At 36.0% G+C, this 15,786-nt stretch overlaps 1 long non-coding RNA gene across 2 annotated transcripts in view; it reads right to left on the reverse strand.

Annotated features, from left to right (window-relative positions):
* Positions 1 to 2,858: 2,858 nt before the first annotated feature.
* Positions 2,859 to 15,786, reverse strand: part of LOC132332190 (uncharacterized) — an 89,435-nt gene continuing 76,507 nt past the window's right edge. The window contains exon 6 of one of the 2 annotated variants that reach the window (XR_009487813.1): positions 2,859 to 3,066. This is a non-coding gene — a long non-coding RNA (uncharacterized LOC132332190). Of the gene's footprint in view, positions 3,067 to 12,304; positions 15,272 to 15,786 lie in introns of those variants that run through there. The other variant, XR_009487825.1, reaches the window with a different exon arrangement.

Here is a 15,786-nt window from a genome sequence, read left to right on the forward strand (position 1 = left end):
ACAAATTTTAACCATGGATGGCAAAAAGGTCTAGGTAACTAATGCTTTCTTTGACTCAGTCTTCAAAAGAAAGACCAGCTATCCTCAGGGCAGACAGTCCCCTGAGCTGGTAGAGAAGGGCAGGGAACAGACTAGAGCCCCTCCAATACAGCTCTGGGCTTTTCTCTTCAGAGATGAAGCATGTTCAGAGAAGACCAATGAAGCTGGGGATGGGTCTGGAGAGTAAATCATAGCAGGGATGTCTGAGTGAGTTGGGGTTATTTAACCTGAAGAAGAGGAAGTTCAGGGGACGCCTTATCGCTCTCTACAATTCCCTGAAAGGAGGTTGTGGTAAGGTGGGGTTTGGCTTTTTCTCCCACACAGCTAGCAACAGGACAAGAATAAGTGGTCTCTGCACCAGGAGAGGTTCAGATAGAGTCAGAAAGAATTTTTTCACTGAAGAGGTTGTTAAGCATTGGAATGCCCAAGAAACTGGTGGAGCTATCATTCCATTTCATTCAAGAAATGACTGGATGGGGCACTTAGTGCTATGGTTTAGTCAACATGGTGGTGTTCAGTCAGAAGTTAGAGTTGATGATTTGGGGGTCTTTTCCAAACTTAATGATTCTATGATTCTGTGAAATGTGTGAAATGGGTAATAAGGTGCCCTGTGCTGTCTCCTGTGATATACAAAAATATTTGTGTTTCACAATCATAATCTACCATCTTTTTCTAGCGTGACATAGCTTCTTAAAATATTGAAATTATTCCACGTGTAAGTAAAAGTAAATGTTGAAATTTCTCATATTACTCCACAGAAAAGTGATTTACATTTTCAGCTCATGCCATTGTTAACATGTTGCTGGAGGGAATATAAATATTTTCCATGTAAATATATAAAGATATCTCCCATTTCCTTTATGAAAGTCACAGAAATATTAGCAAGTAGCTAGGTAGGTCGCCTGGAAGACTCAGCAAGAATGGGAGTCTGTGTTATTCAGGTGAGGTCTGATGGGCAAGTGATGCTGTCTGTTATGAGAAATAGTCATGCCATGACACACCACCACTGATATATCAGAGCTGTCATTCCAATTCACATTTCCAGAATATGCAAACGGCAACTGTTAAGTAATTTAATATTATTCTGTTGTTTTGTCCTCCTGGGGCAAAAAAAAGAAATCATTACATTAGAGTATTTATATATAGTTTTCCCTATAAGATACATTATTGTTTCTTGAATATTTATGTGAATACACTTATATATTTATATATATATATATATATATATATATATATATATATATGTATACATATGCTTACATATGATTTGTTCTGATAATATATATACATATGTATATATGTAGAAATTATTCTGAATTAAAGATACACAGGAAACTGCCCCTTAGAAAATTAAAACCGATGTTTTCACACATTGAGTCATTGAATCCTACTTCTGTAATTACAGGCCCAAATACATTTTCTTAGAGGAAAAAAAAATCCCAAGCAATTATCTAAGTTGAACCTTGTGTTGCTAAGCCTAGACTTGGGCAAAACTGGGGTTTATATTTTTAATTTTAAATAAATCTGAAACTATGTAACATTTTCTTCTATGGTTTTGGAAATCCTAACAAGGTATCTGCCAATCACTTGACAAATTCTATGCTGTTGTTCTCACAAAAAAAATGCTTCAATGGAGGTCCTGCTGAGACTGGCAACTGCTTATGCATGTGTTTGAACACCCGGTGTAAACTGTGATCCTCTGTGTTCAAAGCTTCACAATGTTTGTCTAATCTGATGCTGTTCTTCCCAAAAGGAGTGTATTGTTAACATCTCGTAGATAGGGAAGAGATAAGATTCAAAAGACACAAAGGATTATAGTTACACCTATACTGTAGTTCACTGACTCCTTGGATTACATCATATTGCAAGAAAAGGTCATCAGAACCTGGCATGCATTGTGATGCTGGGAAACATTGCTGACTTCATTCATGTCTAAAAATGTGTTGCAAAAAGAAGCACTTAATATTAAGCAATAAAAGGGAAACCGTTCCCAGTATATATATTCAGTTTATGTAAGCTGATAAATACATATTGGAGCCTGGTTTTCAATTTCAAAAATGAATGAGAGATTAATTCATAAATAAATATCCCCATATTTTTTATTTAAAAGGTAAAGATGTGTTAGATGTGTCCATTCAGTTGAGCTTATCAGTGTGTATGGTCATAGGAATGTTCAAAGTTTTCAGGAAACATAATTGCTATGCAGTAGAAACAATTTTCCGGCACATCTACCTGGAATACTACTTTTGAAATAAAATATATTGGAAACTAAGTATTATGAAAAAATGGGATCACTTACTGAATTGTCAGTGCTTGCCCTTTATAAATCATGATGTTACTAAATCTGTCACAAGGCAGAGAATACAAGGCTGTACTTTATCACTAGCTCAACAATGAGACAACACAGTTATTAACCATGCCTATTGTTTTCCAAGCATGAGATTCTACAACTTTAACAAGATTTGGTTGTTTAACCATTAACTAAGTACATTTGAAAATAAATTGTTGTAATAATTGTGGACCTTTGCTATGTAGCGTGACTAATTTCTTATCTGCATTATAACCACTTCCTCTTGTTCTGATTAAAATATTTTATTTATAGCAGTAATTCTTACATAAATTCTGAAATTATTTATTATAGTGGATAAGAAAGCAAGGTACAGAAATTTTACCAAAGATTTTTGACTGACATTCATAAATACATAAAAATAATAAATGTTTGACTCAAGCTACAAAAGCAATCACTGTTATTAGCTATTGGTCTTGCTTAATTTTTTTTTCTGAAAATTGCATGTTCTTAATATATTATCAAGTTTTGTAAGCAAAACATGGGCACAATATGCATTTTTTAATGTGAACCATAGTGCTACTCAGTAATTAAGACTATTTGCAAAGAGTAGAACTTATGTTTAAAGAAGCATTTATACAGTAGGTATCTCTTTATGCCACATCTCCATGGAAGTTCTTACTTGTGTAGCATCCTGATTGTGCCTTGCATCTTCCATGCAGGTATTTGCAAAGGTTCCACTGGAAAACAATAATTCAATTGTAAAACAGAGTATATTACATATTTTAGGTTTCTTATGAACCTACTCAACACATAATAGGAACATAAATAATGTGTTAGTGTAAATCACGCCTTCTTTGCTATCAATCTATGTCTAAATTAGTTTCATCATCTTATCTTTAATAAAATCATGACCAATTAACTTTGCTTATCAAATTTTACCTCGATGTTTGATCGTGCAATCCCTCTAAAGTGTGAATAGTTCCTTAAAACATGTAACTTCACTGCAGAATTAGTATATAATTAATTTTTTTAAAGTGTGAGAAGTTGCTCATCTCTATAACTGGGGGTTCAGTGAAAAGTAGTGTTGATATTTTCGATCTGTATGAAAAAATATTTTAAGACAGACATACTTCTGATTCTGAGCTTTCCTCCCTGTCCCTTAGTGTCTCTTGCAAAGCCAGAAGCTAGACTAGCTTGAGGTGACACGGGGAATACAGATGATATATCATGCTCGCCTAGGGTACCACTATTTGTATTCCCTAACACAGCTGGAAATGTCTTATTTGTCAGTCGAGTTCTTAAAACATTCTCTTCTGATTTCTCAGCATCAGCATCTGAGTTAAGCTTGATGATAGTAATATTAAAGATCTAGAAACAGACTCAATTTCTTGTCAACAAAGATGTAATAAGAATTAAGAAACATGTCAGATAGAAAAAAAAGAAATTCACTATCTTATCTGATTAATAAATCAACTATATTGTCTCATTGGTTCAGTTATACTTGGGCTTTTCTTTTCTTTAGTTTCCTGGCAGCACTGGCTTTAGAGAGCCTATTCACATGATAAACTAGCAGGAGAATAAAGAATGATGAGAAAAAACCCACAGCATTATTTACATGTTGTGTAAATTTAAGAGACAAAATTGTTCTAATTTTTATACCTATCAGTATTTAGAAAGCATAATATACCAATAATTGTCACAGCAGTGGTATCTCTGGAAGTTGAAAGGTTATTGCAGCTGCTTGAATTTGAATCTCCAAAGTACTCTGGCCTAGATAATAGCAATTTTATATGCATTTATTGCAATATAAATGAGTACTTGGTGTTCTATAAGACGATCAAAACTTCATGTGCAAACCATTATTAATACTCTTACTTTTCTTTCTTATACTAATCCAGACCACAACTATAAGAATATGATTTGAATATGATTACAACGATAAGATTTTCTTTCATATATTTCATCTTGTAGATATGGGCTTATTGTGATATAAGTTGAGAGCCTTAATTGGCAAATCAAGACACTTCACCATGTACATCCAATTATTCATGTTTAGCAATTGATTAAATCTCTGTGATAGGCTTTACCCAATGTGTTGAATGATGTTCTGTTGATTATGGTGTCCTGCTTCACACAGTATAGCTTCATACATAGCTAGAAATGTAACCATCACATTTACCTGGCTTCTTAGGATTATTTTAAGATTACCAAAGACATGTTTAGTCCAAATTTTGGGCAGACTGGGCAATATCAGATAGCTATCTCTGAATTCAGAATTTCAGGAATGAACATGAACACATTTTAGCATATATGAAATATAACAACATCAGCAATGATAACAGTCAGCAAAAGAAGTTCAAACATAATTTCCTTCAGACATCCTTTTCATGATTAAATGGCCAGTAAATATAAAATCAATCATATATTTCATAATTCTAGTAGCCCAATAAATAAGTTAGTATCATATAATTCTTACCTTGTGATGATCTTGAGAAAACACTAGGAGAAAAATGTCATAATTTCTACTTGTTTTGTAGTACATATCTTAATTTCTAACATTTCAGTAACATCATACCTTTATAAGATGATCCCTAGAATTTAGTTACTCTGTGTTTCTAGTCTATTTTTTATTGAGCTCATAAAACAAACAAACAAAAAAACCATGAAGTCCAGCTATCATCAATTTAGGAAGGGATATGACTTCATGCTGGGATTCATTCGACATAATAACAGGCCTTTTATTAAAGGAACATCCTGGAACACTAAGTAAACCGCAATGTACAAAAATGCCACAAGGTAAAGAATTCTCTGAAGGTTCCTCTGCAAGCAATTGAGTTGTGGAACTGGCTATCTTTATCCTTGAGACAACATTTATTGCTTTTTGAAACCCTCCAGGAATTGTCACTGGATGTTCGCTAGGTATTCCTAACTTGTAAACATGGTCAGTCTCCTCTGAAAGATTTTGTTTCCTTGCAAAAACCCAAATAGGTTGAATATACCCAAGCTTGATCAAATTTCTATGTGAAAACATAATTTGTACTAGTCAGTGCACAAAGTAATATATCCAGGTATCTTAATTACAAAGAAGGGGGGAAGGGATTTGGAAAGTTGAAGGCAGAAGGCTTCTTGCCTTAAACACATTTAGCTGTGTTAGTATATAAAATACAACCCTTCGTTCTTTTTGCAAAAAAGTGAATATTTTGCAAAAGATTACAAAAATTTTTCAAATTAGTCTTAACTTGTATAAGACCTTACAACCACTCAATTTCAGCATCTGTTCTTGGTAAGGACTTACAAGCTGATGCTTTTGTTTTTCTTATGGGGAGTTTTTTTATAGCCATGTAATATTCGTACTTTAATTACTAAAGGAATGTAAGGCTATTAGTTGAATGAACAAGAATCTTAATCACAGAAGTATAGAATCATAGAATGCTTTGTGTTGAAAGAGACCTTAAAGGTCATCTAGTTTCAACCTCTCTCCATGGGCAGGGACACTTTCCAGTAGCCCAGGTTGTTCAAAACCCCATCCAACCTAGCCTTGAACATTTTCAAGGATAGGACATCCACAACTTCTCTGGACAGCCTGTTCCTGTGCCTTGCCACCCCCACAGTAAAGAATTTCTTTCTGATTTTCAATTTAAACCTACTCTCTTTCAGTTTGAAACCATTCCCACTTATCTTGTCACACTTTATACCCGAGCAAAAAGTCTCTCTACATCTTGTAGTTTCCCTTTAGTCACCAAAGGGACACAATTAGGTCTCCCGAAAGCCTTGTCTTTTCCGGGCTGAATAACTTCAATTCTCTTAGCCTTTCCTCCTAGGAAAGGTGCCCCATCTCTCTAATCATCTGGGTGGCCTCCTCTGGACTCACTCCAACGGGTTAGTGTCCTTCCTGCGCTGGAACCCCAGAGATGGATGCAGTATTCCAGTAGGGTCTCACCAAACAGGAGCAGAGGGGCAGAATCACCTCCCTCAGCCTGCTGGCCACGCTGCTTTGGATGCAACCCAGGTACAGTTGGCTTTATGGTCTGCAAGTGCACATTGGCAGCTCATGTCCAGCCTCTCATCCACCAGCACCCCCAAAGCTTTTTCAGAAGGGCAGCTCTTGATCTTTTCATCCCCCAGCCTCTATTGATAGTAAGGGATGCCCCAATCCAGGTACAGCACCTTGCACTTGGTCTTGTTAAAACATCATGAGATTCTCATGGGCCCACTTCTCAAGCTTGTCCAGGTCCCTCTGGATGGCATCCTGTCATCCAGGACACAGCAGCTGGACCACTCAATTTAGTGTCATCTGCAAATTTGCTGAAGGTACACTGGATCCCTTTATCTGTGTCATTAATGGAGATATGAAATAACACCTGTCCCAATATGAAGGACACCACTTGTCACTGAAGTCCCTTGCAACTCTGAGCATTGACCACTACCTTCTAGATGCAACTGTTAAACCAATTCCTCGTCTAACAGTCCATGCACTGAATCCATTTCTCTCCAATTTAGTGAGAAGCAAGTTGTGAGAGACCACGTCAAATGCTTTAGAGCAGTCCAGATGAATTACATCTGAAACCCTTTCCTTGTTCACTGGTGGATTCACTCCATCATAGAAGTGTACTGGGTTGGTCAGGCAGGACTTGTCCTTGGGGAAGAAGTGCTGGCTGTCTCCAATTACGTCCCTGTCCTCTAAGTGCCTCAGAATAGCTTCTATGTGTCTGTTCTGTGATCTTCCTGGGCACAGAGGTAAGGCTGACAGGTTGGTAGTTCCCAGGGTCCTACTTTACACTTTTTTTTAAAGATAGGCCCAATCTTTCACTTTTTCCAGTCACCTGGGACTTCATCTGATTATGATGACTTTACAAGATACAACTTATTACATATGAGGGATATCGGATCCTACTTCAGAATCAAAGTCATGATTAAACCATTCCATGAAAGACAAGGATTATGTTAAAACTATATTTAACCATATCTGTTGTTTTCAAATATAGAACCTCATCAAAGATTACATGAAAACAAAAAAAACTGCAGCATTTTCTTTTTCTTTTTTTTTAATGAGTGTTCTTAATTCATCTGAAAGAAGCAAAGTCTCTGGTGAAGGTATTGTCTGTAATCAATGCTCTAGGTCCTACCTTGCTTCCAAAACGCTACAGAGAGTTTCCCAAACTGAAATATATACTTGTCTTTGTGAATGGTTGTGGCATTGAAATCTGATGATAATGAAACAAGAATAAAGTAAAAGAAGAATGAAAGAACTTTCTGAATCATAGATTTCAGTCTTTTGTGCTGGAGATATTAAACTCAGATATAAAATTCCAATCGTACAGAATTCCAATTTGAAAAGCTGTTAATTTTTTAATTTGTCCTCCACTGTTGAAAGATTGTTTCAGAACCTGATTCATTTTAAAACAATAAATCTAACTTCACACACACAAAGAAAAGGCTTCATTTAAAGTCCAGTTTACCTCAACATCATCATTTAATTTCAGTAACTTTCTTCCCTTTTTATTCTTTCTGTGCTTCTAGGTAAAACTCATGCCAGCTAACTCTTTCATTAGCTTAAAAAGCTTAGGAAAGTAAGTTTTACTTTACTCCAAAAGATTTCCAATCATCCTACCAGACTTCTGCAGCAGTTGCTGTCTAAGCTTCTATATGATGGGCAGTACCATTAACCTTTTTAGACTTCCAAAAATTGTGGGCTAACTTCTCCAAATACAGTCTTATCAGCTTTAATGCAGTGCTTTTAGATAGAGTTAGTCAATATTATGTTTCTCACACTGGTAGTTTAGGATTTTCTGTTTTTCTGACTCATCAACTTGGTATTTAATCAACGTGCTGGCTCTGTTTCCCAGTGAAAAGAATAGTCTTTTCACTGATTTTGTGAAATTTATATGTTCTCATGTATACTGATGCTATATGTTTTTCTTTCTCTCTACCCATCGTTTCTCACATTACGTTCCTTCACTTCAGTAGCATTCTCTAAGCCCCTCTAAGAACAGATACCATTTGATTAATTCTTATTTTTCATTCTATTTATTTTTTAAATTATTCTTATAAGTAGCAGCAAGATGGTCTCTAAGAAAAACTTGCACATATCCATGGATGTTTTGAATTATCATCTCTATTACTGTTCTGTTTTCTTGTCTTACTGCTGTTTCCAGCAAACTGTTCGTATCTTGACCCATAATCCCTGCCTTTTGTGCCTTCCATTGGAAAGACAGGAAGGGGAGTGGTGCATGGTCTTTTTAGCTCGAGTACTAAATTGGTGAATACCATTCCTAAATCATGACAGAGCACCACTAAAGCACTTTTTTTTTTTTTTTTTGCTTGGTTTAATAATTCTTGCTGCACTGCAGTGAAAACATTCCAGTGACGCAGCCAAAGGCTGACCAGCAGTTTCTTTCACACCGACTGTTTTCAGGATGCTTTTCAGGTTCACATGCAGGGTCTTTGTGATTTTTGGTGTGTGGGTGTTTTTGTTACATATCTGTCAGTTCTTTTAAATGAGAAATTTATGTGGACCTGTCTATTGTTCAGCTTGATCCACAACCTCAGTTCTCTCCCTTGCATCCTGCTTCTCATCTGTAGATTGATTTCCCTTCTCTCATCCCTGTGACTACTCTGTGTACAAATTCTTTTCCAGCACCAGGCCTAGCTAATTCAAGCTTTCCCCTTCTGTGCTAAAGAAGAGAGTAGCTTTTTTCACTGCTGTTTTATCTTTCACATTCAACCTCTTTTCCCCCTCTTCAATGCAACACACTAGCTTTTCTATTTTACATTTACTTTTCTACTAGGCTTCTTCATAAAATCATAGAAATGCTGGTTAGAAGGGAGCTCTGGAAATCATCTAATCCCAGTGAAGGGATGGATACTGCCAACACTAGATCAGGTCACCAAGTTTCCAGCCAAGTTTTGTGAACTTTCAAGGATGGAGGCTCTATTATACCTATGGGTAGCCTTCTGCTGATCCCTCTATTTTAGTTTTACTCGACTTTCTCAGTGGAGAATATTTTCTCTAACATCGAGTATTAAAATCTCAAACCATCACATGTCATCTTTTCTCCCTGTAATATCATTTGTCACTGTTGAAAAGCACCTGGCTTTTTTATCCTCAGAACTGTACTTCATCTGGGTGTAGGCTGCTCGCAGATTCCCAGCCTTACACTTCTGTATTCTTTATTATGTGTAAGCTTTACTCAGTATCTTCTTTTAGGCATTACCACAGACTTATTAATACTCCCAATTGTCTTGATACCCTGCTACTGGGCCCTTGAGAATTTTTCAACACCTCTTTTGCACTAGGCTGGCCAAAACTAAACAGGTGTGGCATATACCATTTGTGGAGAGAGTGTACTATTAACTCCAGTTCTATTTGATATTTATTGTAACCTCATGGCCTTTCATCTGGGTTGATATTAAGTTTGTTGGTTCTAAAATGGTGCCTACTTGGTGCAGGTGCAGAACTTTGCATATCTCTCACCGAGCTTGAGGAGGTTTCTGTTGACCAAAACTTCAAATATCTCAGAATCACTCTAGACTAAAGCTCTATGGCTAATTTTTGTCCTTGTCTCCAGTTTAGAATCTGCAAGTTTGCTTTCATCATACTGGTTTTTAGTCAACCAGCTGAACAAGATCAGTCCAATATTGCTCATTGCTTGCTAGTTAGATATTGAGCCATTGATTTGAGCCATGTAGTCTGGCCAGTTTTTAACTAGTCCCTTTTCAGACTTTTACCTTGGCATTGTGGTCATATGCCCCCCCAAACCCACGTTCCTTTAAAGCAATGATCAATACCCACATGAGGTTTCTCATGAGTTCTTATGACAATGATTTCTTGGGTAGCACAGATCAAAATGAAGTCCCATGTCAGTACTTTGAGGCAACCCTCCTTACCAGGAAAAAAAAGCAAATGGAAAAAAAGAAAAGCTCTTAATTTCTCTGCCAAGAAAATCACAACCATACAAAAGCAAATGTTTTGCTCTAATACTTTTGTGATGGGAAGCTGCTGAATATTTGCATGTTCCGTTGGGTATCAATGCAGCCTGGAAGATGGAAAATAAAAACCTCCCCTCAAAGTATTGCTTCTGATTAATTCCTACAGTTAGAAAAGCCCAACATGTTCGTAAGTCAAAACCAAATTACATACCAGACAAGTGAAATAATTTCTAAACATTTGTCTTTTCAATATTGTTTTCTCCCTCCCTCTCTGGCTCAACCACACACTCCAGTGCACAGACACTCGCAGATGTCTGAGCCAACCTGCCAGCTGTAGCTTGGGAAGGAGTTCTGCATCAGGATGCTTTCATCTGCCCCACCCTGCCCACAAGGACAGCTGTAGACAAATTAAAATATCTGGCAAACAAGTTTGGATTTCAGAGCACTGACTTCTGAAGCTAAACACATCATGAGGAGAGTTTTTGCCTTCTGATTAGAGATGCAAGTCCTTACATTTACATCAGCCAAGCAATCAAAAAGCTCAGAAGACAAAGCACTTATTCTTACCAGCAAGCATTAAAGTTGGGTTTGACAATAATGTTTTAAACTCCATTTTGGAGCCTCTCTTAGCTCATGGCAGCTACCTTGCTGCAGTTTTCAAAGTACAGCCCCTACCAGACTGTTCTCTCCAGGGAGAGTTTTTCTCAGAACTGGCCTTACAGGTACAACCTACCCCTGATAGATTTCAAAGTCTCAGATATATATATGTCTATTTACTTAAAGCACATTTAAGTTTACATTAAAATGGCAATTATAAGATCACAAAGGTTAATTTAAAAACTCTGAGCATTGTGTAATTAACTGACTCTAAAATACAACGGCTGTGCTTGTCTGTGTTTTGAAATTCCTGTGATGACATGAAGTCTCTGAATCACAAAAACACATTACTTAGCACTGTTGTTCACCCTAATTGCTCCGCTATTGGAATTCAACAAAAAAAAAAAAAAAAAAAAAAAAGCAAGATATTTCCATACACTCAGAACATATTCATGGTGGTTTATGAGAGGCTATTTGACATTTAAATCTCATTTGATTTTGCATTTAAGATATCTTGGTTCAGTTGCTTTCTGTATAAGTGTGATGGGAGCCAGATTGTTTGGTGAGACCATTTTCTAAAAGTCTACATTGTGCTGGGAGCATGGTATTCCCCTACAGTCAGCTTCTCATGGTCTGTACTCAGTGAATTTACAACATTTTATGACTGTCTGTGTTTCAGTTTAATTTTGAAGATGCCTTTCTCCTCTTGCACCCCTACATTCCACATAATTATTTATGGGCTATATATCCATTTATTTGGACTTATTACAATAAATGTCTTTGAACTTGCCAAATTGATATTATTATTAATTTTTTTTTTAACTGCTTGTAAGGTTCTTATATTTTGTGTCTGAATTTTTTGCATGCTATTTGTCCATTCTGACAGTGTATTAGAAAAATTGTTCAAGTATCTATGAGTGAGAGTAGGTAAAAAACCATTTTTTATTCAAAATATTATTTTATATGCTTTTATAACCCCCAAACTGATATATAATTTTTAATATTTTCCGTGTTTTTTTCATATTTTGGATAGTACCTTTATGCACAGGAGAAAGACAAACTATAATGTAATTTAAATTTTTAATTAATTTTTTTAATTTAATTTTTTTTATTCCACTGAGCACCTCTTTTACTGGAATTTTTGGTGTTTTTAAATGCAATCAATAAGCATTGTAACTAAAATATTTGTAATACAGAAGGGTTTTATTTTTCTGGATTTTACGGTTGGAATAGCTTTTCCTTTTCTGAAATCTTGATCATATGAAGAGAACACAGTTCTCCTGTGAGATTGTTGCACTTTGAGACAGTGATATCTCAGTAAGAAAATGGAGTAGTTGCCAGATACCCAAGCCCATAAGCTTTGAATTTTCTGCTTTATTTCATATGGAAAATCAGTATACAAAGCCTTACAATAATATAATGTAAAGTTTACATATTTCAAGTCTTGGCAGATAAGCGTGAAAGTTAAAATTGAAAATTAATCTTGATTCTTTCCCCGCAGCAAAAGTTTAATCGTGTTTATTACTGCGTAATTCTCTTGTAACAATTAGCCCACACATTTTTTCACTCTTCAACAAAGGCTCCAGCTCTTCAAATATTCCTTAACTGCTACTGTATGTTTCCTAGGACTGCACACAGAATGTAAAGTCAATTACATACATAAATTGTTACATGGTTAGATATGAACTAACTTCAGTTGGAAAACTTTAGAAACCTAAAGAAACAGCAAAAAAAAAAAGTCATAAATTTTATGCATCTTTACAAAACCTGAATCTACCTGTGTTTATATTTATGAATGGTTCCAGAAGTAATTTGATAAATATTTGCATGGTGATGAATTTCTGTAATCTAGCTTATACCTCAGTGGATTAGTTCTGGTGGCACATCCCTCAGAACGAGGCAGCACCAGAACTGGAGGCAGATGGTTGGAGTGTGTGTAGCAAACACACTGATTGTTTAATTCTGGGGTAGTAGCATTTTTTTCCAGTGTCATTTTGCAGCAAGCAACCTGCAAAATAGTTAGGTGACTGATTTATGTAAAAAGACATATGGAACAATAAATTCTTGTTAGGGTATATTTTTAAACAAGGAAAACATCTGCAATTTCCATAACTCTAATCTTTGAACTTGTATAAAACTTTTTTCCATTTAGTTTTTTATCTTTATCATTTATTGCAGTTGTGTTTACTTTTAGTGTATTAACAGTCCTTTCAAATTCCTGGTAGAACAGTGAGCATCCACAATACCTCAGCCCTGCTATTAGTTCCTAACAAAGAAAGTAAAGCATTTAGCATTTGCTCTGGGAAGCACGCTGGAGTTAACACATCCTGATTTATTCGTTTCAGCCATTAGCGGCAAAACAAAATAACGTGGAAATGCTTTTGGTATCCTGTGGTTCCTCAATTTGTCTAGTTTCTGCCTTATGATTTATTTTTCCTAGATTCCATTGTCACCAGCCTCAGCGGCACCCTCCCAAATTCTGCAGTGACACTCTGGAGATAGGGAGGGCAGGCACGGCTTCCTCTTGGAGGCAGGAGGTCAGGCAGAGTGCTAGAAGGGCAGCTCGGGGTCACAATGATACAGTAGGAGTACAGGGAGTACAGTTAGGTTAGCATATTGTTCTGGTGCTGAGAGCCTTTTTCAAACTCTGATCCATCTTCATCCTCGTAATTAGGCGATCTGTGCTTTCAAAGAAAGTGTTGCTATGGAACACGTTGGCAAATGAAGGCAAATTTGAGGCCTCCTCATTTAAGTGTTGGGCTCATTGTTCTTGGTGGTGTAATTGGTGATCAAGAAGGCAATAAAACGGCATGGCCATTAAACAGCCTGAGCTGAAATTGAAAGGGGAGCATTTATATGGTGCAAGCTGCTGTGTGGAGGCTGTAACTTTCACCCTTACATGAACCAGAGTTTACCTAAAGGCCTGATGGCATGGCTCTTTTTTCACCTCCAGGAGGCGGGGAGAAAAGAAGGGAGGAAAAAAAAAATCAAAACTAAATAGAATTAATGAGCCTTCACACATTGTCCTGCTTCTTTTGTAGTGAAAAAGCTGGGCAAAAATTAAGTTGGATAAGAGAGGGTGGTAAAGAAACACCATTAATATAAGGTTGTAAATTCTACAAAACATTAACTTCATTACATGGCAATTACTGTCTGTAATTGGCAGAACGAAAGATTCCACTTTCTCATCAGTTACTAGTTGTATAGGACTCAGCATTTTTTTTTCTTGACAAAGGTCACACTACTGCTATAAAGAATACCTTAATGTGAACTAAAAGTATAACAGGTTCTTTTGTAAATAAGCAAGGGTGTAACTATTAATTGCTGCTAAGCATCTCACTCTGTTATTTTGCAACAAAACACGGCTCACAGCTTAGAAAGATAACATTAATGATGCAAAAAGGAAAGCTTTTATTATTTCATTACTTTGGTCCTACTTTGTGAACAGAAGAAAAACATGAACTAGAAAGGGATAAGACTATAGAGAAACAATAGCTGCTTTTGAAAAGAAAAGAGAAATCATAGTTGTTTATAAAACTAGAATTTTAAGAATTTCTTGAAACTAATTTTCGAGGATGTGGATGGCAAGAAATAATATGCTGTGTGAAGAAAAAATCTACCTTTTTTTTTTCAATTTCTGTTATTATTGCACCTTTGTATTGACCTTGCTTTTCATTTATCGCTTATCTAGTGCATTTATGAAAATATTCCACATATGCTGTGAACTGAGCTGTATCCTACCTCAGATTTCTGTATGTAACTTCAGCTGAAGTTCATGTCCTTAAGAAATCTGTTCAATGTCTAGTGGATTTTGTTAGTCAGCTGTAGAGGAAGACATTTAATTTAAATCAGTCTTGAAGTTTTCCAGAGGAAGTTTTTACTTCAAGAATTACATAACAAAGGAATATTATGAGGGAAGAGATCAATTTTTAACATAGACCTGATAAAAAAGTTCTTATTTTCTTTTTTGATCATAAATGAAGTCAAACAGGAGTCAAAATTTCAGAATTTCTGCTAATGAATTTCAACCTTCACCATAAAACACCAAGAAATACAGAGTGAGGAACCATGCTTAGTTTTCTATTAGAAAGAAATATTAAAATATGTAATTTATAAAAAAATAAACAGAGAACATTGAAACACCAGAGAGTCAAAATGTTTTTGTTTCAGTTTGTTGGATAGAAAACATCCCTCCTGCACTTGACAGGACTGTAAGGCCTGCTCTGGGCTGTGGTTCAGAGCTGCCCACTGCTCTCTGCTCTTCAGACTCTTTCTCTTCCCACCTCGAATGTCATTTCCAACATGCCAGACAGGGACCCACCAAGAAGCTTTTCCTCTGAGGGAGAAGAGCTTCTGGAGTCTGAGTGGTCGACATAACTTTGAGATGCAGATGTTCTATCGCAGCCAGACACCATGCTAATGCGAAAACAAAATCAGTTCAGTTTGCTCAATACATTGAAATGATAAAAAATTCATATTGTACTAATTCATAATAAATTCTTTCATATCAGCAGAATAATATTTCCTGATTAAATATTCAATATTTGTAAACAACATTTTTACACTGAAAGTCGCTTAACAATCACTTTCCAAGTTCTTATTTTTATTGATTTTACTTCATTTTGCTTATTATTTTTAATTTGAGAAAAGATTTTTCTGATATGCTTCATCATATTACTGTTGGAACTTAGTGACTTTGCAGCTGATGTTTTCTGTGTTTGTCTTCTGAATTCTTTACTTTTCAAAGTGAATACTGCAATCTCCCATGAAAAAATATCCAGAAAGATTCGAGAGCATATCAGTATGACAGAAAAATTCCACAACAAGAATGCTTCACCATGTTAAACTGGTTCAAGGAAGGAAAGGCATAAGATCTCCCTGAGGCTAATAGTCTGTAGTTTGGAAATTGTGTTAAAAAGTGTGGATCTGTT

Source organism: Haemorhous mexicanus, chromosome 1 (genome assembly GCF_027477595.1).
Source record: "Haemorhous mexicanus isolate bHaeMex1 chromosome 1, bHaeMex1.pri, whole genome shotgun sequence".
NCBI lineage: Eukaryota > Metazoa > Chordata > Aves > Passeriformes > Fringillidae > Haemorhous > Haemorhous mexicanus.